The sequence below is a fragment of the Tigriopus californicus genome, chromosome 3, assembly GCF_007210705.1.
Source record: "Tigriopus californicus strain San Diego chromosome 3, Tcal_SD_v2.1, whole genome shotgun sequence".
NCBI classification, from domain to species: Eukaryota; Metazoa; Arthropoda; class Copepoda; order Harpacticoida; family Harpacticidae; genus Tigriopus; species Tigriopus californicus.
The window spans coordinates 9815203-9839551 of NC_081442.1; the positions used below are offsets into that span (position 1 = coordinate 9815203).

General features: G+C 41.8%; 3 long non-coding RNA genes across 3 annotated transcripts; 2 read left to right on the forward strand and 1 right to left on the reverse strand.

Moving 5' to 3' along the window:
• The first annotated feature begins 3452 nt into the window (after positions 1 to 3452).
• LOC131878220 (uncharacterized) lies at positions 3453 to 5633 on the forward strand. Its single transcript, XR_009372980.1, has 3 exons — positions 3453 to 3584; positions 3674 to 3732; positions 4264 to 5633. It is a non-coding gene; the product is annotated as an uncharacterized LOC131878220 (long non-coding RNA).
• A 955-nt stretch (positions 5634 to 6588) lies between these two features.
• Positions 6589 to 8331, reverse strand: LOC131878224 (uncharacterized). Its single transcript, XR_009372986.1, has 2 exons — positions 7567 to 8331; positions 6589 to 7507 (listed from the first exon to the last, which is right to left on the reverse strand). It is a non-coding gene; the product is annotated as an uncharacterized LOC131878224 (long non-coding RNA).
• A 3928-nt stretch (positions 8332 to 12259) lies between these two features.
• Positions 12260 to 16752, forward strand: LOC131878221 (uncharacterized). Its single transcript, XR_009372981.1, has 2 exons — positions 12260 to 15169; positions 15400 to 16752. It is a non-coding gene; the product is annotated as an uncharacterized LOC131878221 (long non-coding RNA).
• Positions 16753 to 24349: the final 7597 nt, after the last annotated feature.

A 24349-nucleotide genomic window follows, 5' to 3' on the forward strand; every position in this document is an offset into this window, starting at 1 on the left:
ACTCTCTCTTTGAGGATGGGTCTTCGCATAAAAGTTACCTAACTCGCTTAAAGGCTCACCTATTACCGCCATCCCAAGACCAATTTGGCAGAACTGACCCGGGTCTAGACCAGGGCTACCAACCCAACCCAGCCCATTCTCTCTTTTCCCTCACCTCATTCGCCATCGCAACAGACAGACGGTCGTAGGGAATTGTCTGGTGACCCTGCAGGACCCCTTTCTGCTTTGGCGCTTAACCAGACAATTTATGACCTCCCACTCTATAATATCCGGACGGACTATACTGGAAAATGCGTCAGAGTCGGATTTTGCACTTGCCGAAAGCCCCTCAGGTTGTTGGGCAAGATACTGGAGAAAGATTGGCCTCGTTGGATAGCTGTGCCAATCCCATAAAGCCCATGTCTACCTTGGTAAAAATTGTTCTTTCGGGGATTCGTGCTTTGCTGCAGAACAATGTCAGTCTATCATTTGGCGTCTCCAAATCCCTGACATGCTCGCTAAACCTGGAGGGTAAAAGAAAATGAGGAGGAAAACACATGCCAAGTTGCATCATATTCTTGGAAAACACCTCAATGTCAGACGATTTGACTTGGACTAAAATTTTATCTCGTCTGGATCACTTGGTTTCGGGATGGACCCTTATCATGCCAAAACGCTTGAGAAAAAGGCCTTATGATAAAAACGCGGTGAATAAGCCATACACTAACAGTGGCATTAAAAAATTTCATCGATGATAGTCCGTGCATAAGTAATGGTCCAGAGTACTGTATGTGTTCAAGTCCCAGCGGACACGACGATTTCGGTCACTTAAACACGCCACATCGTAGTACGAAGTTCTCATGCAGAATACAGCATGTTTTGTACGTTACCTAGCCATAGAGATTGGTATCAAACCACAGTGGTTGAAAGTGCGATTAGGGATTCGATCCCTCTAGAAGTGTCTTCAAGTTTGCGATGTGTTCTGACAAAGAATAAAGATTTCCATGCTACATAGTTGGATGGAGCGAAGACTTAAGGGTGAAAACGGACGAGGTGTACGGTACTACTCAAATGACCGATCATTGGCACGTCATTCATATTGTATCTTTAAGTGCTCACCTCCCAATTCCCAATCTTTGAATCCATTATCGTAAATATCGATATTGGCCATTCCTTGTCTATTTCATCCCTTCGACGCCTGATCAGAAGAAAGTTTTACACTTCAGCAATAAAACATTGACCCTGAACAATGGTCCCATTCATGGGCTAATTGCTCATTCCCGACGACCATATAGATATGCAAGTATTTGGTGCTATCTTCATTCCTCCTCCTACAACTGCGAAAAGTGAGGCCCCATTCGAAGCTGTCGTAAAGTTGGAATACATCTTAGTGAGCCAGGATAAGCGAGACTCATGTCAGCAGAATAGAACACGAAACACTCAGCCCAATGCATCTCTACACTGAACTTGGAGCAATTCAGTACCTTATTTTCCGGGTAAGAGCTTAACTCTCTATCTTCTTTTGTCCTTGGGATTTCATAACGAGAGTTCCATATGGTACAATCGTTAAACAAAAAAAAGGTTTGCATTCTGGCCGCCAAAGTGCGCAGAATCAACAGAGCAATCATATATGCACAGTTTGCACAGGGTATTATAGGCAAAAAACACTCGAAAAATAACAGGTTTGTAACACACATTACAGTCAGCGACCTATTTGTCCAGTTTGGCATTTTCTTTATTTTTCTGTCTTGCTATGAAATTTTTTTCGTCCGTTCCAGTAATAATTTGGGTTATTAGTCAATTCATTTGTAATTTTTGTGGCATGAAATACCTTTCTGTGTGTTAGAAATCTGCACCGTTAAACATAAAACACAGGCAATTGAAATTATTAAGAATCAAGAATTTTCCGATTGGACGTTTCAAATATGAGATACTGATGTAAGTTTTGTAGTTTTTGCAGACTCTTTGCCGAAAATGAGAATGATATCCCAAGCACCTCAACCATTTTTAATAATTATCTAACTACATAAATATACCTTCTAGACTCTATGCAAATAAAAATGATTACGATAATCTATTATATGTGCCTTTCTTATGGATCAACTTTGCTCAATGTACCTCGACAACTTCATAAGGTTGGAAATGGAGGGATTTTTTCCCATCGAATTTGGTTGGAGAGCGACAAATCTGGAGCCAACTTATAATTATACCTCCGTCAGGTCTAAGATTGTAGAAAATTAGCTCTTTAGCCTACTTCAGAGTTCAGAAGCCCATTTGAGCTGGGATAATTCATAAGGGCAGGCATCCTTTACCTTGTTCCTCACCCGAAAATCTTCAATACAAGTGTACTCTTCCCAAGCCCACGGTAACTGAACTTGTATCGAATACGCTTGTAAGTGCAGAGGCAAATCGAACTAAAAGGGCCTCCTTGTGAAAAATCGTTTCAACCTCTTGTTCAATTAATGATCAGAGCACCTTGTAGACAGGCACCAATTAGCAACCATTCTGTTGGTTTTTGAACCCTCCACGAAATTATTGGAACTTCGGGAGCAACGAGAAAAGAACCCAAGCCTCATTGACGATAAATGCAGTCAAAATACCAAAATTCTGCCCCAGACATTCAGTCAACGTATTCTTGGAAACAACTGAGCCTCAGCAAACTAAACTAGTGATTTGTTTGGGGCTTCACCATGTTCTTGTATCTTGTAGGTGTCTTTAACGACAATCGTGCATCAAAAATCTGTCAAATTCCTCAATGTCAGCGGTCACCCACTGACTTGGGCGCAAGTCTCATTTTCGTCACAAAAACAGGGATAATTTTTTTCGCAATCAAGATCCGCTAGAATGATAAGAAGTATGCTGATTAGTTGACACATTTCTGAACAATATTAGACACTTAATTAAGTTCTGGTGAACATACATCAGTTCTTTCATAGGCTATTTTTAGAGACCAAACGACAAAAATCTCGGTTGTCGAATTGACATTTGTCAAATGCTTAACGAAAATCATGACAAGATCAGGTATTTTTGACATCTTTGAATGACCACCAACTTTGAAAGATTGGGCCGTTGCCACCAGCATTGGATGATTTTAAGAGACTCGATTGCCTCAAGAACACGACATGTCCTGAAAATAATCAATAATCATACTGATTAAATTTTGTCAAATTTAAGCAACACGTATTTTACATACATGTAGTCGTAAATTATTCAGAATATCTGACGAGTCATGGTTTTAAGCGATTTACCTCAGTGACAATTTCATTCAAATCGGAGAAGAGCCAAGGTTGTTACGTCATTCCAGGTTTCCCCAAAAGATACACCAAACCATTTCTTTCCAAGTCTATAGCAGATCGTATTTAATTCTACCCACTGGCTCCATAGATAACTAAAAATATTTAATTTTCTATGACTCGCTCCTAGATCAAAAGTCTCAATAATAAAAGGACTCGGTCACCCTTCGGGCCCAGGAACAATAACATAAACACGTTGCCACAAAACAGAACGCCATTGTGTGAAAATGACTTCCATAATCGCCAATTGTGTCAAAGGGTTCTTTGGTTAGTTGAAATGTACCCCGCGAAGGTCTCAAAGTTACACTTGGAGTAAGTTCAAAGCCGATAGCCAGACTTCAAAGTGGTCGTCATGTATCGAGTTGTGTTATTTCTACCAATTGCTTTTGTCTATCCTCAAGGGTCCTTCCTGTCATTGTGGCCAGTGCGATATAACGACCTTGCCCCTAAACTACCCCAGGTTTGCTGCCCTACATTAAACATCCTACTTAGAAACTCAACGACAGAGCTGATTATTATTGCCTTGATTTGATTTACACTCCCGGAGTTCCCCTGAAGGCATCCTCTCCAAATCCTCAGCTAGACAAAGTTGACCTTAGGAGAAGGCACGGCGGTACCACAAGTTGCACCTTCGTTCTCAGGTCCATGTACCGGTAAAAGAAAGGCAATTTGGAGATGCTGAAACTATTTTAATGGAATTTAAGAACGTGGAGAAATCCCTTTCTGAGCTGAAACATCAACTCATAAAGAGTCGAAGGCACGAATACTTATGTGTATGCAACTAGTCGGTATACTGCGGTAGGAGGTGAATAGTATGAGAATGAGTAGAGCGTTGACAGGCGGAATGATTTGTAATTGCACAGAATTAGAACAAACTGCAAAAGTGCTGGCGGATACTTGAAATGGCCTAGGTCGCGGCACGCAGAAGTCATAAAATTACGAAGAATTGCTTAGCACCTAGTTAAAGAGCTTCGAATTTCCTCTCTTCCAGGTTCCAGCTTTGATGACAGGAAACATGTGAATCAACTTGGTTCACTCACTCTTGTCCAAAATGGTTCCTAATGTATTGGGGATTTTGAGCCTGAAGACGAATTTTGGTTTGCATTTCGGTTCGGTGCTCATTTGCCTATTGATCGGACGTTGTAACGGGTCGGTTTGGAACAGATTTTGAAGAGAAGTAATTCGATCGCCTTGGGATAATTGGCAGTAACAAATAGCCGCTAAATTCCCGATCATTTTGAGGTGTCATCTTCAAAGTATTTAGAACATGCTTGTGTTTCAGTCAGATGGTGGATTGATGGTATTCCAAAGGGACCGTAACTTCATTTTCGGAAGATTTCAATCAGGGTTGCCGTTTCGTTCAGGCCCCGCATTTTCTGCATAACAAACGACGCTCACGAAGTAATGAAAAATGCCAGGACGAAGGCGAATACTAAAAAGCCCTGATTGCGACCATTTGAGATCCTTGTCAAAGTCGGCGAATGTTATAAATGATGGGCAAAAAGCCAATGGCCAAGATAAATACCTAATTCAAATAGGTGCATATATATTCAAGTGCAACAACTTGGGTCATTATCATGGCCCTGAGACCGAAGACAGGGAGATAAATGAAGCCCTTTGCATACATTTACAATGTGTCTGATCAGTGTTGCCAAGCAACCACAACTTGAGGCCGCCTGAAAGGCGATCTCCGTAGGTATTCCAATAATTCGTTGTCCTTATTTGAAATAGTACCAACTCCCAAGTCACTAACAAGCGTGTAATTCAAAGTGGCTTCCTCTGGAGGGAACCTGTGATGGTTGGAATGCTCTTTGGTTGCACTAGGGTTAATTGGCAGGTTGGACAATAGCCATCATTCGCCGAATGAATGGCTCAAATGGGATATAAATCCGGAGCCGTTGCAGCATCCTCATTCAACAGCCAACAAAACCCCCATTCAAAACGAGGGAAGGATCAACACTACTAACCATAGAAAACCAGCCTGTTCGATGTTCATTATGACACATGATTTGCCCAGGTTCTGCTGGACCCTACATTATACCGTAAATGTCGTGGCTATGGTCAAACGTTTGTCGGGCTTCTTCGGTGAAAGAGACTATAGAGGTCTTATAAATAACTGGTTGTTCAATCCTATTGGAAGTCACCCAAAACGAGGATCTACTTCCGCACCAAATTCGATCGAACATAAAATATTTTATTACTTAAGTCCCACTTATCTTCAATCAAATGCTGTGCCGCATCTTCGTCCTGATTGAATTTTCCATAACCTGTTTTAGGCACTCGTAACATTCAGTCTTGAGTTGACTTTTGTATTTACTTATGTTAAGATACATTAAATCAAACTTCGTTTTAATGTTACGAAAGAAAGTAACCTTTGGGATGGAACATTGTTTGCCTTTTCTTGCATTCTGTTCCGCCAAACAAGTCGTGCCAGTTTCAGATAACCTAACTGGACGTGAAATGCAACTGAGTTATTTAAATGCGGGAAGGGTTCATTTGGAGTCGTTAAGTCAGTCTCCCGTGTTTGAATATCCCAGTTGAATGAAGCAATTACACTTGAGGAATAAGATGAATTTACTCGGTGAAGAGATAATGAGATGGGCATCTTTCCTCACGTTTGAGCTTCGTTTGACTCCCTTCAAATCTCATCTTGGAATCACTTGAGCATCAAAGTTGCATTACTTGCACTTTCCAACTGCATTCCACTTGAACATTTTGGTAATCCTTTAGGGATGCCATGAGCAATCGATACGCCTTGGTTTGCCAGAGATTAATTAAGCCCAAAGTTTCGTGGTCATTACAAAATTTACGAGTGTCTCACTTGGATTGCTCGGAATCATGAGGATTCTGTCTCTATGAATGCGTGTCCTTGGATTATTGTCCGGTCCGATGTGTTGAGTTCTCCGATGTTTTCTCGGGGTGCAATCAAGCTTGGCGTTTCCGTGGCAGTCAATAATGTAAATTTAATGGTTATCTGTGTGAAACTGCTCATAGACCATTATTGGCAAATGATTCCTAACATCGAAGACTGAGAGGGAAATGAACGGTTTGTGATCCCGAGGCCAACAAAATGGGGAAATTGACACCTAACCACAATGTAGCAAATTTTTACCACCAATGGCTTTATTCTCAAACACCCCGCAATTTTGGTTGGTTCAAACTCATAAAGTATGCTTTTACATGGATTGGTTGAGGCTGTTTTAAAAGAGTGACCAGCACTTTCCTAAAGTGCAAGAGAGTGTTATCCACTAAGTAGTTACGCCAACCGATGAAATATAATCGGAGAATGTAAATACTAGATGAAGAACTTCAGAAGAAAGCGAATAAAACAATTCATTTCGAATACATCAAATACAACATTTTGCAATAAAATGAGTTATAGGTTTTTGAGAATATTCACTTGCGTTAGTATGGAAGTGTATATCAGTAAAAAATAGTGATCCAATCGATTAGAAAGGCATTCTTCTTTGCTATTTTGCCCATTGCATGACATGCAAAAGTAAGAGTGTCTGAAAGATACAATGAATGACGTGCAATCTAAAAATATAGAAGAGGATCAACCTTGGCTCTGCAGATTTTCTTTTAGTGCTCTTTTGTTTTTCCACCTCAAAAGTAAGCACTAGTAGATTATAAATGATGGCCACCCTTGATTAGCTAGCAATGGCACACGCGCTCACGTTGAAAGCAAACAGTATATAGCCCATAAATTACAATTCCCCTCTGATATTGTCATGCTAGCCAAACCCATAAATGACCAGGCTCACCAAACTAAGTATCCAGCTCTACTCAAAGAAGAAAAGTACCCATTGTATGAACGAGAGGCTCGAATCCCCGAAATAAGACTGAGCATTTGAGCATTTCGGACCCATACCCGTCACTGATTTCGACTCGGCTCATTTGTTTTGATTCTCTTGGATGCTCCTCCTTGACCATGCACCTCGGACAATGGGTCCTGCCTTCGTCGCAACATTTTGAAAGCCCGTTAATTGGGATTGGGGATGTTTTAATGAGCTTACGAGTTTGCAAGGATTCCATCTCCTCCGCCCAATTCTGACCTTGAGATGTCACCACTTTGACGAAAAAGCCGCGACAGCTCCTTCACAACAACTGAAAATGAACCGAACTCTCCAAACATTCGGGTGTGATCCGATACTTTCGTTCCCCAAAGCATCCACAGGGTTGCCACCAATGGATTTTGCACTGAATCATCTTGATTGGCCTTGATTGGTTGAGGTCTGAGTGGTGGGTTAGAATTTTGATATTTGGCCGTCTAAATTCGTTTTGCTAATCTTACATGAGTGTATTTGACTTGCAACTTTTCATCCCTGAAATAACTGGCCAAGCAATGATGAGTTCAGGGGAATCCAAGGTGGACAGCCCAATTTTCCGGAGGTCCACATTCATCAGGTTCCCTAAAAAAGCCAACCCACCCCTGACGAGTCTCAACCATAATTGAATAAATCGTTGAGGGTTGGTAGCGACCACGGCGAGAAAGAGGGGCTCCATGATGATCTTTAAGATGCCATTGTCCTTAAGAATCCACAAAAAATAATGAACAGGTTCATTGTGCCCGCCCTTATCTCACCTGTCACAGAAACAGTCAAACGTTTCTCTGATATTGCTCTGGGCAGACCGAGAATCCACCACTGTTCTTCAAGTGGAAGTGGTAGTACTATAGTAAATTAATTCATGTAAAATGCCTCGGTGGTTTTAACCCACGTTTGGAGCGAAAGAGATGTCAAGAAGGTGTTGAACAGACAAACTGCCCGAAGAGCAACTTGTCAATCTGGACTCCTGTGAGCTTTGAACTGTGGCGAAGTTTACCTCCATCCAGATCGTCCGAAAAGGGTTCTTCAACGGATTTCTGTCAAGACTTGAATAACAATCCTCATGCTCAAGGAACTAGAAAACTAACTCGCGTGGTGCTTGGCCATGATTACGCAACGGTCCTCCGATTCCAAACCTCTGCTAAGTAAGTTTTGCACCCATATTCCGAACAAAGGCCCATAAGTACCTCCAGATTGTCCAAATGAATCGGTAGCTGAACGGACACTAAGCTCACAAAAGCTCATTAGGCACCTATATAATAATCCAACGGTCAAAGATTGGGTCTCGAGATAAGTCGCAACACCAAATCAACCCCCTGTATGACTTGGGTCAATATTCTTTCAATTACCACGAGCTTCTATCATCCAATTGATACTGAGAACTCCATGTGCAATAGAAGAATATGATTGGTCTGATTCGGGGCACAGAAAACAAATAAGAAATCCTCGACAGTACGCCTTTTCACGGGGTCAAAAAAGCCATTTAGTTGTCTTATCTATCCCAGGAGTCGTTTTGATAGATAATGACAGTGTCAGCATTTTCTCCTTTTCCAGCCAGTTCAAATTATAAGCCACCTGTGGATAATCCTGAAAAGTGAAACTCGTTTCGTGAGGACACCAAAAAAGCCTCTCTAAAAATATCCGTTTCCCGAAAGATAAACATTGGCACATATGATTATGGTGCAAAGGTCCAGTTTGAAGAGTGAACATTTTCCCGGAATGACAGGTTCAAAATCAGAATTCAGAATTCAAACTCCAAACTCATGGCCTCGGAAAATGGTGGTCAAACAAACCTCCTCCCTCTCCTCCTGGTGATTCTCGTTTCTTCAAAACTTGGGACTATTTCGTCAAGCTACCACTCTTAGAGTGTTCTTTAATTAACACAAGACAAATTGGAAACCAAGACTAACCGGGCTCTGAGTGAGTCATTTGTAATATTCATGGAATTTCATGTGTGGATTGCTCAACCGCACATCACTAATGAAGCATCCTAGCCAACCATTGGACAGTCCTAGTGTCGGTGAACCTAGAACTTTGAAATGACTATCATCAATTCCCACGACGACCACAACAAAGTAGAACCCTTTCCCTTACTCCAAGTGCTTGATAGCGGTTTGCATAAGTATATGTAACTTGAAAAGAAAACCATTGGTTCGTTTACTTCGAAATGGAGTAAATGGTAGCAATTGACGAAAGTCACGACCTCTTGCTTGGTTGGCCGTGGCACAGTAGCACTATAGTAATCGGTGTTCAAATGCACCTAGTAGTGAACCAGACAACCACGATGTTAAAATGGGGAGTATGGGGCGCATACACACTATTCAATCTTCCAGTTCCATTGCAATTGGTTTGTCGAGTCTTTCCGAGGATAATGACTTCGAGAGAGCGAATTAATCTGAGTTCAAGTGGGGTCGCTCAGGGTACCATAATGAGGCCCCACTCACCCGAACTTTTGAGGGTTTTTCAACGCGTGCTATCGGTTCTTTTGGTTTTTAGACATTGTCTGCAAAGTTATTAGAGATGTGTTCTCTTTCGTTAAACAACCCTGAGCTCACCTTAAAATGAACTTTGAAGATCGGAGTGAATTTGAGTACTTGTGCAGTTGTTGACGTTCCTTCTCCTCAAAAAGCCATCTCATGGAGATTACATGTCATTGCCTTGGTTTTACGTTCATTCTTTACCTAGCTCGGTCATCCTATCAAGTCGGAAAATGCTTAACCAAAAATCAGTTTATGGCTGCATTATGTAGTTGCAAGTCAGGTCGAGAGAGAAGCCACGTTCTGTACGTAAGCATCTCTTTTTCCCGAGTTAATGATAGCTAGGGGTAAACTGATTTGCCAGCATGAGTCGAATATTTCTCAAGGGTGTTAAGAGTTGAGGTATTGGGTTGTAGGTTTCCTAAGCTCTTTTTGTAACGGAAAGAGAATTTAAGCTGATTGCTTGATTGTCCATGTCCAAGGATAATTCGTTCTTCCTCAAATCTCCGTGAATTTTCCACCCTCTTAAAAAGACATTTTGCCGACACATCGTTTCCAGTCTATCAGGGTCCCTGTGTCTTAGATCTGCGTCAATTCTTTAGTCTTCAGATCTTCTGACTGCGGGTGTCATCATGGAACTCTGCCTGTCTCCCTCTTTGTGGACAATTCGAGCATTGGTCAATTCCCAGGGATGCCATGAGACGCTTCATTCAGGTCGTGATAGCGAGGATGTTCATGAGGTTATTTCCTACCGGTCACCCTGCTTGTGACCAGAGCACGTGATCCAGTTTAAACATGAGCGGATCTCCAGGATCATTGGGTAAAGTCGTAAATTAGCTCGGGGAAGATGAAGGTCATCGGGGAACCGACATTGGAGTCCTCAGGGACAGGTAAAACCTAATGCAAACCAAAGATTTCCTATCTTTATTGGCCCTCTATGCTCTGACGTGTTTTTTGTCATTTCGAGTACTACATTAAATCTTACCATAAAGTCAAATGACAAAGTTGGAACGTAGGGAAACGAGGTTGACCAAAATGGGAAGAGAGGAAAGGATTTTCTAACCTGAAATGTTGCGGCGAAAAAAACGCTCATTAACACAGACAATTTGTGGTCTCCGAAATATTTTCTACAGGCTTCATTAATCTTCCCAAAGTGTTATTCCAAACGCCATTTCCTATTGAGAAATGTTGAACATTGTGTGGAGGCAATTTTGGTTTGAATCAAACAAACTTGTCCGAGTGCCTAAAGGTGATAAATGCGATTGTGTATCAACTACACTCTACTGACTTACTAAATCTCCCCTTGTGTCTAAAGACATCAGCATAAGGTGAATCATGATGGAAACTTATTTTTCATCTCACCCAACCTTCACCCTTCCAATAAGAACTTTCTTACCACAAAACATATCCTATATGGAACTTGCTTTTGCGTCGGTATTGTTCTAGAAGGAGACAAAGGCTCACTTACAATGCCAGTCACATCCTCAAGAAAAGAGTCTGAGCTAACTGACTGACTGAGCAGACTAGCCGAGTTCAGCGTGTGGCTGGTTCGAAGATGTTGGTGGTGTCTCCTGAACACTTGTTTTTCGTTATCTCATCTTTTGAACTCGTTTCCTTCTGGTGTAATTAAAGCAAAAGTAGACCAACTCTCACCAGGCAAGTAAGAACACCACTGCTCATTCAACCAGGCTTACTTATGCAAACAGGGTGACTTAACATGACTAACAAATTGTCTCGCTACAAGACAAGACTCTCTCGCTTTCTCTGCCTCAGCCTGATCTGGAAATTTAAGAAAGTTCTTTGGTCAAGTGCCAATTTTGGTGTGTGATGTTGGCGTGTTGGAAAACCCTGTTGAAGAGCTTTGGTTGTTTCAACTTTAGGTAGGTGAGATACCTTTTGAATCCAAATATGGGTGACGGAAAAAGACTCTTTACAAGGATCGCCCCTACACCAGACCGACGCAATAATTGCATTTCACAGTCCCCTCTATGGTTCCTGGCCCTCATTAGGACAAGTTGTACACGGATATTTGGTACTGTTCATTCCCTAGTAGGATCAAAGATGACTTTTCTCCAATAGAAATGAAAACTCCGGGATCCCTGCGAGATCTAGGGCAGTCTTGTTATCTGTTTTGATGGCATTTGAGTGGCCGGTTTGGGGCTATAAAAAACTAGTGTCATCTTCTAATCACCTTCTATTCACTTGCGATGATTTTGTCACTTTTTCCTTGGCCTGAACGACTTTTACTTTCTTTTTCTGCAAATACCAGCGAAGTTTACGTTCGAAAAGCTTACTTTACGCCCAATCATGGGCTTAGGACGAAGGTGTCAGTTAGATCTAAAGCGGATATTAGCTTTTTCGATGACGCAAAAAGCGAACAGGAGGGGATAATGACGAAAATATGAAAACCTGCACAATTCAATTTATAACTTACTGATGGGCCTTTTTGATTTGGTGAAGATAGCAATCTATCTAAATCTTTTAAAGCCAGACGCATGAAGGCATTTAATGATGAGACAAAATCGGGATTAAAGTATATAGGAGTGAATGGACTGCCAAAAGAATAAAATTCTTAAAGAGCCTCTCTTCAAGCCCGTAAAAGATTTAGCGATGCTCTTAATCTTGAGAGTCCTCTCCCACACGGTGTTCTGGTGGGGTCTTCGTGATATCAGATGCTTAAAGGATCCAGATCCCTCAAATGTGCTCCCGTCTGTCCCTCAGTCGAAAGGGTGCACTTTTTTTATCAACCTCATTTGATCAGGAGGTATAACTTTCGATTTTTATCTCCGCCCAGGATATGTATGATTACTTTCTGGGCTTGAAGTTCCATCAAATTATAAAGTCTAGCCTCTCTTCACTTGGACATCAATCCCTTGATTAGACTACAAAAACCACGATGGGAGACCAAGATCCCATGCAGTACTCCTTAGTTGCTGCTTTACCTTTGCCACGATGGGAAAAATGATTCTTTTTTTAATTTTTACAGAAAAAAAATATTGTTTCACTCTGTGCAAAAGAGCAGTTCAAGCAGTCCGAACCGTAAAAAAATATGTGTTCTGAAGTTGTCGGTCGTATTGTTACGCCTATAAAAAGTTCTCAAATTGTTGGCAGACTGGAGCAAATCCTCCACAAAGAGTGAGAGTGACGAGTGGGATTTGTTGAGACATGCATGATTTGCTTGGAAGCATCGGGAGCGATCTCGGAAGTTTGCACTGCTCTTACTTTCTTTCATGTCAAACAGAAAACTGGGCGACCATCCAGGTAAGTATGTTGTGCATGGGTGCGGGTAAGTAAGCTTCTCTTCCTACCTATTCTCCATCTCCGCCTTCTCCTCTTTGGCCGCGTCCATCCATCCGACCAATGTCAGCCAACCACCCGAGCATGATGGCATAGGAATCAAAAGTAGCGGGGTGTCTTTGGACAATATCCTATTGTCACACTTTAGCATCTTGAAATCTCAATTCACTGTCTTTTTTATAGTCTATTATGAATTAGAACACCTTTTGGGATCCCGTTTTCAGATTTAACGTTTAATGCAATGTCACAGTATGAGTTTTTGAGCGTGGGGAAATTCTTTGTTCTGCCCATTTTTGGGTGAGCTGAAGTGGGGCTGGAGTCTAGTCTAGAATTTATTGAAACAAATTCAATTTAGCCGCCAGCAAATGTGGGACTATCACGCACGAAAACTTTATCCCGTGCATCAGTCACTCATTGTAGACATTTCTCCCTTTAATAAATTGTACGTTCCAACAAGAGAAAACTACGCCATGTCAAGTTAATCAGAGAGAAGTTCATATCCCCTCGTCCGACCGAAATTGCTAGCCAATCCTTAAGACGCCAAGTCAAGAGATACCCAAGCATAATCTGAGCCTAAATACATCGTGGTGCCCTATTTTATTTGCATCCTGTCCAGGATCTCTGCCGTCATGTTTGAGAAAGTGGACACAGACCGATAATTTTCACGTCTTCATATCTCCGGCGGAGAAAACTGCTCTTGCTTTGATTCGCCATTTTTTCCAGACCATCCATGAGGTTTGGTGAGCCAGGGAAAGATGTCCCGGCAATAATTACTATTTACAATAACTGGAGCGTTGGCTGTGCAAGGTAAAATTTCGTTTTAACATCTATATTGACACATGTGAAATCTTTATTACCCGATGGCTTAGTTGTCTTTAGTCTTCTTAGCTAGATCCAATTCGCGAACATAGGTTTTCAACCTAAAAGTATGTCCAAATGGAGAAAACATATGTTTGTTTGCCTCAAAATAGCAAAAAAAGCAACAACTTACCAAATTTGAATGCAAATGTGATAAAAATTGCGTGGTTTCTTTAGCATTTGGTTGCTTCTGGACGTCATTGCTATATGTTAAAAAAAGATCAATCATAAGTCATGGCCATTTTGCATCGAATTCCTGATTCACCCACCCAATTTCCTTTTGGTAGCTCTTAATAGCAAATCTTAATAATCTGATAATTACTTGTGCACTAAGTTAATGTTTTTTTAACTCCATGTCAATCTTTGCCCTTTTTCATGTTATGAATGATAGATTCTAAGTGAACCAAATATGCTCTTTCAAACCCGTATTGAAGTTCGTGACGTCAGAGTTTCCCCACCAACATCTCTGTGATTGATGGGATCCGCTTCAGTTCCTTGTTTCTAAGCTCTAACCCATAAGCTCCCAAGAATTGGTTGCAGAACAGAGGCGAGTTTTTTGAAGGTCTTACTTCGGAATTAGGCGCTTTGACGTTATCGAATACGAAAATATACCAAGCAAAGTGATGAGTGGGTACCCATTTTGGGTAACGTCCAAACCATAATTCGGAGATAAGAGCCTTTAAAAACTCGCCCCAGGATTTCAGACGAGGAATTGGGAGAACTCAACACATTCTACCCTTATATTCTTGGATCATTCCCCATGGATGAAGTGGTGCATTTCAGGAAAGAACTCTTCACTCAAAACGAGTTGTACATACATATATATGATGTCAAGATAACAATCTTTGTTCTCCTTTTCTAAAGAACAAAGAAGTTTTGTCTGGGAAAAGTTTGGAAAAACTCTGTGGGCAGCCATTTAGTACAGACTGAAGTGTACAGTGGTGGGTTGGTCGGTCTCGAATCGGTTGTGGACCTGAAAAGCCAGCGGGAGTAAATTCATTTGAATATTTAGAAATCCACCTCCCTCGAATGAGTGATTCACTTCAGACATTCTAGGCATTGCATCCATATCTTGGATGGAGAGTGGATGAGGGATGCATTATCTTGGGTCTTTCCCGCCATGCCACATCCAGCAGGTCCACGTCCGTCCATCCGTCCGTTCGTCTGATGAGGTTTTATTGGCCTTTGTTTGAGATTGATTGACTTTCTGACCCCTTTTCCAGAACGGAAACTAAGGCTGTCTGGAATACCAAACTATGATATTCGGCTTCCCGATCAGCTCATTATGGTGAAAGATCATCAGGTTCGATGCTGCCAAGAAAGAGGCGCCTCAGCCTGGCACCTCATTAAGCATCCATCAAAGGGAGGTGCAATTTAAATCAAATCCAGGGTTGCCGAACTAATCGAAAGTCAATCGATAAAAGGTGTTTCTACTACGGTGAGTGGAATTTACTTCAGTTCAATTTGGTTTGTCCTATTTTGGGATTACTAGGGGTGGTTGAATATGATCAAATAGTTTTCTTTTACAAATTAAAGACATCCCCATCTCACATGTTTGCAGAGTCTTAGTTTGTGTAATAATAGTTTTCATTGACGCTTCTTTGACCAAAGTGATTGAAAAAATAATAGAGATAGAAGTAATGATGAGAGCATGTTGTCAATTTGTAGCATCACCCGACTCTACCAGTCATGGCAGCCCTTGGATTTCTGATCAGATGCATACGGTTTTGAGGTGACGCTCAAGAATTTCCTCTTGATGAAACTGACTCTGGGATTGATGACCACACCCGCCTTGGAGGAATCTCCGGAGCCCCCATGGAAAACTTTTCGCTCACAATACCTCTTCGTCATTTAATGATTTGTTAGGAACTCGAGAATCTGGGTCGTAATCCTGAAACGACATTGGCAATTTTCGCTGACAAGCAAGCAAGTCTCTTCTGATTCTCTTTGCCTATCTAGTGAAGAATGTCCATAAACTTTGGGATGTTCAATCGCTCGAGAGAGTTCTTGATCGGAATGGTCGGAATGGTATCGCAATCCTCTAATGGGCATCCGTTGACCCGAGAGAGTGCCTAGATATCAATTTGAAGCCCGAGCATCAACCCGGCGAATGAGAATGGATGTGGATGAGCACAAAAAAGGTTCAATTGTCCTCGACTCCAACGTCTAGGTCGGCCACAAATGATATTCATAGAACCCATTCCATTGTGCATAATCAGGTCACTTGATTGCCTTATTTACTACCCGGCTTCACTTTCCTCGGATCTACCCGAAAATCCACGACTGGAGAAAAACCGGCTGGTGTATTCAATACTAATGTGTCTTGTAGTACTACATACAATGCCTACTCAACATTCAACAAGAGAAACCGTGTGCTGTTCGAAGATCTCTTCATGAACTTGATGAACTTTCACATGGGCGTGCAATAGAAATCTCATTATATCAGGTCAATACTTTCCGTCATGGAGTCAGTCAGGATCTACCAGGAAAGAGCGCATCCACGGCGAAATTTGTGACATCATTAGTGGTGCATTCACCACTTGCACTCGATCCGATGATGAACACGCTTGGCACATGGCAAGCCATCCTCACCAATCACCATTGAGACTGGCGCTGATTGACGCACGAGTCCGGCCAAACTTTCGGGGTGTCCTTTGAAGATGCTTTGGCCAAGGCTTCCCTCAGATTGGCGGAGAAAGTGGGGAATGGACCAATCCGGTCGGGTTCTAGTGTAAGAAGTGATTGATGGTATTGAAACATCATTGATGAGGCGCCCATTGCACACTTGCTCTGGATTATGATTTATTTATTTGCCCAATCTCTTGTTCTTGAAGCTTAATGATCCACCCCAAGCCTGGTTAACAATCATAAGCGCTGAACACATTTCCAACGGAGCCCTCCAACTTTCCAGGTCCATGGTTGGACACCTAATGATGTTGAACCAGATTTCCGTTTCTTCTCCTCTCCTTCGTTCTATTTTCGATCATTGTTTTGAAGAGATAAACCTAAACTGGAATTTGATGGCATTCTTCGAAATTAATTGGAACTGAAGAGCCGAGCGTTGTTTGGAAATAGATGGCCGCATCCAGAGATCATTTGTCACGAGATCCTTCCAAGAGCGGCCGATATTTGATTCAAGCAGACTCCTAATTTGATAGCATTGCATTGAGTGCAGATTCCTAATTAGTCTTTTAGTATTTCAATGTTATCCAAGTTCCACTCTCCGTGTTCTTTTTTTTAAGTTGAAAAACATGCGTTCGATGAGTTAAGATTGTGCAGAAGTGAGTTGCATTTTGGCGTCTCTCGTGGACTTGAAGGTCAAAAATGGAAGCACCTGATGTTGATTAGCGATGCTTCAAGCCTCCGTCCATATTCTTCAGCATCATTCTCAACTCTTAAATCCCGTACAATAATCACCATTTCTGGACCCGAAAAAAAGGTGAATAGTAACCCAGACTCCGGCTGAGCCCTCGATCTTTTGTCCGAACTTGACAGGCTGTCTTGACGCTCTTTATCCCAGCTCATCATACATATGGCTAGAATAACTAGGAAGCCTTCTGCTTCTTAGGCATAGATACATAGACACGAATACACACAAACCTCAACCATCCACTCGCGCACACAGACGTCATACCATCGGTCTGTGCAATGGTTTCAAGAACCGAGCAGGGTGCCGTCAATTAATCGCTTCAAATCTCTCAACACCTCTTTTCCCAAACACAAGTGACAAGCCTCTGCTCATTAGAGGTGGTTCATTATCTTTTGCTGCAGAGAATACTATCCTAATTGAGGAATCCTCTGAGTAAAGGGTTGATTCTTTTTACTCTAGATGATAAAGTTATGTTCTTGTATGTAGTAGAATAATGGATTACAGTATAACAATTGCTTGAGCTAGAAAGTGTCCAGAGAGTGTGCGAACCACTATTTCAGTACGTTTCTGAGCTATTTTTTGCAGAATATGTGCAACGCTTCCTAATACTGTATGAAAGGCATTGGAGGCAGAGCGTAATCAGAGTGCATTGGAGGCCATCCTCATCCTCCCACAATGACCATAAGACGTCTCGTCAAAACACCTTGCCCTTGAAATGAAATTGGAAGGAAAGTCATTCTTGGCAAAATCTTCCCCAGCGAAAAAGAGATTATGTCTTTGGCTACTTGAATTAATTAAAACATGTTGTCGCCGTTTTGAGGGTACCCTATGCATTTAACAGTGATGTGGAGGCAGTAAAGATAGTGAAGGCAACAAAAGGCCATTGTTAGTCTCAAGCAAAAATGCATTTCATTGCCCCATGTCAAAATAGTTTTGGGGTCATTTAAATGGCCATCAATCCGTGAATACTTTACTTTGAGCAATTTACTCTCGAATAATTAATAGCAAAAAACCGCAACATCCAACATATAGCCAATTTTAAGTTAAAAGATTGTCCTTAGGTACTAATTCAGACTAAGAGGTCTTGAATTTATTGCATTTGACCTCCCTTTAGCCTTGAAGTCAAATCTTTGGCCACCTTCAAACCCTTTTATTCCGACAAAGGACTCCCTTTCGAGTTCAGTCACAAACACAATATGACTCCTTTGAAAAGTGGAAAACCGCCTAGCTTTGTTCCGAAGCTGTGCGCTTGTTTATTTGTTCAAAAGTGGGTGGTCCGATATCCCTCAGGTTCGAATACCGGTGTCGCCTTTTAAAAGACTGACACCCTGATTCTAAGCACAGAAACGAGAAAGAGCGTCAAGTGGGAAGTTTAATCAGCTGCAACGGATCTGGCGTTAGCTGTGGTCCCCATGGAATTCAATTTATCCTCGGATTGAATGCACACCAATGGAGTGTGCCCAATATGGTCAAGAAGAGATTTGCGCTGTCAGAACGCTTTGATAAATGTGGTAAATCCAAATCCATCTCAACTTGGCCGAAGCAATTAAACAAAGGATATGGGCCGATAGCAAAATGATAGATCCTTTGCCGAGCCTTCACTAGCGGACAGTTATGTGGATTTGGCATAAAGTGGGTTTGCAAGAACTCTTTTTTTTTGGGCTGATAGCTCCAAAATTGGGCGGAATGTCTCAAACCAAAAGAATCTGATGAATGCTAGAAATAGCAACACGAACGACTTCTCTGAGGATTTCGAGACGTGTGTTTGCTCTAAAGGACAGTAATCCGAGAAGTGCGTCATCATTGCCAGTCCCTTGATCCATGAACTGCAGGTATGAGCCAAACTTGTTTGGCCATCAACGTCTAATCCTTCTTAATCCAACCCCAACCCAGCCTCAGGCCATGGACATGGAAATAGTTGGGTTAGGCCCGTCCTAAATGCGAACACTCTGGCTTATTGCGATTAAGAGTAAATGTTTGTTTATGGTGTCTAATGTGCCTTCGTTGATGGCCTGTGGCTCAATCAAGTTCAAGAGAGTCAAAGCGGCCTGAAACATTAAATTAAGACTTTTTATACCTTGCTTTTGGCATGGAATCCGGGCTGCCAAGTTCATCTCTAAGTTATGACTTACCAATTACCATATTAAGGCTCAGACAATGCATGAGATGGGAATTTTAAGGCTGCGTTTGAGAACCAAAGGGATCAAAAGAAAATTCCAAATGTTGAATATTTTTTTCCGGATTCAATCTTGGTTCTTAACAATTTGAACTAACATTTCTTTGAAATTCGGATGAGCCATCTGAATTGATATTTGTAAATCAATATTTATATCTTTGTGGTACTAGGGTCGGAAAAATGAACCTTGTCTGGCTAGCGAAATCAGCCACCACATAATCCGTTTAAAGTTCCATAGGCAGTGTCTTGTCCGCTATCAGATTGGTTCTCTGTTGGTGTGATTGATGTATAAAAGTTTCATTGAGAAAGGTCGGGGGATGAAGAATCGAAACAAGGACCTCTCATGTTAAGAATTTCTACCAATCACTATACCACCTCTCCTCCCAAAAGGTGAATTTTAGCACCGATATTTGAACTTACATCTTCTGGGGAACAAAGTCTGGCCATGTTTATGTTAGCTGAGTAGCAGAGTCGCAAAAATGCTTTTTGTTTGAATTGAGGTTTGTTTTTTTTGGAAAAAATAACTTCAGAGCGATGTGTCCTGTTTTTTTTTGTATTTAGGACCAAATTATTAATCACTTACAAATGAAGATGAATTGCTAACTCGAGTCTTTTGTATGTCGGAAGGAGACCCTGTGCCATTTTGCCAGAAGAGCCCATGAAGAGGATTCTTGGAATATTTAACTTCTATTTTCTCTCTCAATCTTTGCTCGTGGCATTTTGTGAAGCCACTATCATGATGAATTGGCTTCATTTTGAGCCCACATTTCTGCATATAAGCCGAATGTGTGTTGAGGTCCGACATTTCCTGACGTTGTCCTGAGCGTCGTCGCTCACTTCTTCTAAGCACTTTTTCATCCACGCAGAATCGCTTTTCAGTCACCAATTCTCGGGTTAGTCGGTGGCCACATCGAATCCGATGTGACGCTTCCTTCGCCAGTTATGACCATCTTTCATCACAACAGCAAATGTCGGTCCAACATTGGGAAGCAAGTTGCAGCGAGTCGCGAGTCCTGGGCACGAGATGAAGCCAGCTGTTTGGGAAGTTGGGATGGTCCTGACCAAAAAAAAACAAGACACCATCAGAGTGATTGTTCATCTCTTTCCCATGACCATCTTTTTCCCAGAGGATTGCACACTCGTTTCGTCCTCCTCCGTGTACCCTTCAACCCGCCAAAACAATACCTCGTCTGCCATACGTAACCAAGTCCCTTCTTCTATGTAGCTCAGCATTGGCCATAGCTCGAGTGCAACAACCGATGAGAGATCAGTCACATCAGCCAGTTGTGGATAAACTGGGTATCAGGTTTCCGCGATTTAAATCGCTCGCTTGAGTCGAGCTGCTCTCAGCCAAGTCGAACCGTAGGCAATGGAGTCAGTTTTAGTTTCAAGTGTGAGCGGTATTTAGGTAAATATGGATAGGGATGAACTTATTATTATTATTATCAGTTTATATTTTTCCAAAATTTTGGTTTTGCTCAGGCCAATTTTGAAACTTGTCTTCCGATCTACAACCTTTCGCACTCTTTAACCGATGTGGGAAGACATTGTTTACAAGTTTGTCAAAGTACTGACATGTGCCGATAAAGTGACGTTTGATTGGACAATACTTTCTAATTACAAGTCTTCTAGCCATGGATTGCTGATATAATATCTGAACGCTGAAGGTGGCTATTTTCGTTACACTTAAGGTTTGGCTCATCACTGCAGAAAGGCCTACAGGGAATTATAGCATTTTGTGTTCCTGATAATGTTATTATTTAGTACCAAGGCTTTGGGGAGCAAGGTCATTGTAATTCAAACAACTTTGCTTGCCAATGTGTCAACCGGAACTGACTCTTAAGCACTGTGATTAATGTCAAATCTACCTTAAGTTGGGGAGATTGCTGATCGGCATTAACGACTGAGGAACAACTGTCATCTTGTTGTAAATTGAGCAATTATTGTGTTATACAATGTGGCGATGTCATTCCCTAGTCCGAGATTTTTCCTTCCGGTAGACGCAATATATATTCATATAAATAGGAATACTTCTTCCCCATGGTCTTAGAAATCCATATGTGCTAACAAATTCAATTTGAGATGTTAGCCAATACTGGCCTCCTCATTTAATGATACTTGCACTCAATGATGCAAATATCTTAGATCGTGCAACTTTCAAAGACCTATTTCACTTCACTGAAATGGCATGGTGCCAGGAAAAACAGTGGGAGTAACATGTTTTTGAACATAAAGTTATGATTTCTGTTCCGATGATGGTCACATGACGCCGCCTGGGAAACATTTTCGCCTTTGAAAGGCTTTTGATAACCTTGAGGCAAAAAGAACTTATTCAAGTCTTCCCTTGCCTAATTTGCGGAGTGTGGGAGCCGAAAGACAATGGATTTGACATTGTCAACCTACAGTACAACTCTAACGACAGATAGCGACGAGAGTTTGTGCCCCAAGTTTAGAGGGTGTGCGTGTGCGTACTATAGGATTGCTGGCAGTTGTTGTTCTTGTCGTCGCCGTCGTTGTTGTTGCCATTTGGAAGGTACCCTGTAAGTGGATTATCAAGATTTGCTTGTACAAATGTGCTTGAGAACCCCACAACAGTACAATCTCGGTTAATAATACCAAAGTGGTTGGAAGTCAAATTTTGAGAGCACCAGCAACGAACAGCACACATGTTTGGGAACATTCTGAAGGTCACGCAGAAAAATGACCTTGATTAGCATTGGCCTACCATAGCAGCAATCTCCTGTATACGTACGTATTCTCGGCTCTTTATGGATCTTACCCACTTGGAATCTTCCGCACCAAAAAAAGAAACAATACGTTAAATCCTCCTACGCTGTCGAGAAAAAACAAAACACAAAACATGCCGAGACCCCCAAAGCCAAGTTCAATGTTGAGCTTTATGGACATGAACATTAAAACAGCGACAAATTTGGAAGTGTTGGACATATGCACAATCGTTCCATTCATTTAGTGAATTTTCACTCATAAGTGAAAATCAAGTATGAGTTAAAGGGACACGAAAGGTCGGTGTATAAATGACTCAAGAGCGGATCCTATGTTCTATCGCAGTTAGTAATTGCTTCAATGAGAGTAAAAACACTTTCAGAGAGCTCTAATAACAACCTTGAAATCGTGGCTTCTTGCGGATGGAAAAGGGAAAAACTAACGCAGAGATCTTATCGTAGTAATTACCCAAACAGTACCACTCACAGACCATTTAGTTTTAGGGGTATGATTCTCGTGAGGATTGTTGTGGATACTTTCCAAGTAGCCAAGATGTTCGAGTAGTTCAGGCCAAACATTCTTGACTAGGCTTTCAAAAGGAATATTTCGGCTCTATTTTGGCGTGGGTTTGAGGCGTGTTTTATGAAAACTGCGCCCGTGCCAAGGCCTCCTTGTTGAGAGAGGTCTACCTATTTCTAATCATTACTTTCAGCTCCTCACGTGTTTGGAGCATGCGGCCAATTACAGAAAGAGTAATTCATGAACGAAGAGACTCGTTGGATTTTGGACACCAGCCACACATGGCATCGTTGGTCTTGAACGGTCGCTGGATAAGTAATGGGTTCAAACATTCACACTTGTGGCCACAATTAGGAATCAAATGCCGGAAAAGCGATGCATCTTGTCCATTTGGTATTTTTATGGCATTTGTCCAGAAGAGTCGTGTGTAGCAATGGATCAGTCTCAGCTCGACCTGTGTAACAAACACTCTTGAGTCAACCTAATCACCTCCGACGATGCATCATATTGCAAATTGAAGCTTTAATTGCCCACCCATCCATTTCCTTCCAAAGTGTCAGCGGCATTCCGGTGGAGTGGTAGTGTGGTAATGGTGGTAGTTGGTTGAACTGGCGGACACCGTTCAAAATCATTGTTCAAGTACTCACATTTGGACGGAACAGTAAGCAGTTCTCGTGGCAATTACTAATGCATGAACCAACCTGCATCCTCGGTGATGAGAACTTATCCAATTTTGAATCTTGTCACTTTCTAAATCGTATTAGAACTGAGTGAACCCCTGAATTTTATAGAGGTCGTACAACCTAGTAGGATGACCTCATCAGACTCTGGTGAACATAAAATACAAGGCTATTCTCTCAATCTCCGCTCGGGTTCGCCTTTGTACCCAGAAGAAGTGGTTTTGAACATGTGGGTTCTCTCAAAGGAAAATCCCGGTGCATTGTTTATGCAATCTCTTCTCTCCCCCCTCTGGTAGATTTCACTGATTAACCGGAACAAATAATTCCATTCAAAAAGCCGGACTTTTTTCCTCCTCCACAAAGGCACCTGATCAAGAGCCAGTGCAACTGTCCGGCCAAGTCTTTGAATCGCAAGGACGATTTGTCTTCTCTCTCCCTCTAGGAAGAGAGAAAAAAAGATCACACGAGCTCGGCCTGATTCTACGATACCCGAGATTTTGTAAAACATTCTTTCTTTGACAGCTTCTGGATTGAGCATGGTCAAGAAAAAGACATTTTTGGAGATGCGTTTAGTAAGGGGAAAAAGTGCCCCAAGGCGAAGTGGCATTTGTTGACGCTGGGGTCCATTTTCTTGAAGCATTTCATGGTCAAATTTGATTAGGGTGTAAACAATGGCTGACTGCAAGTTGCTATGAATGGCCTGAGAAGATGCCATGAGCTCACTCGATGCACTTGAAAGTGAATATTTTGCTCCAACACGACAAAAGTATGAAGTCAGAGTAAGGCAGTGAGCCAATTCTGTCTTGATCAGCTGTTGCTTCGAGATGACAGCGTTGCCGGATTTGAATTAAAGGGTAAGATAAGGCCGAAGGCTTCATTGCGTAATTCAAGCATGTCTTTAGTTGAAGTCATTCTAATTCACAACAACGAATAGAGTGACAAGTCTAATACTTTTTCAACCCTTTCCATACAGACTCCATTAAATCACTTGTCCCCCAGGGCAAAACTGCATCTCACTCATAGAAAATGTACATTTGAGTATGAAAAAAAACCCGCAGGCGGGACCCTGGCTTTAAAACCAATTCACGTCGGAACATGAGTACAGAAGACCAGAGTTCAACCCCTTAGTCGATGGAAGGCTTGGTCTCA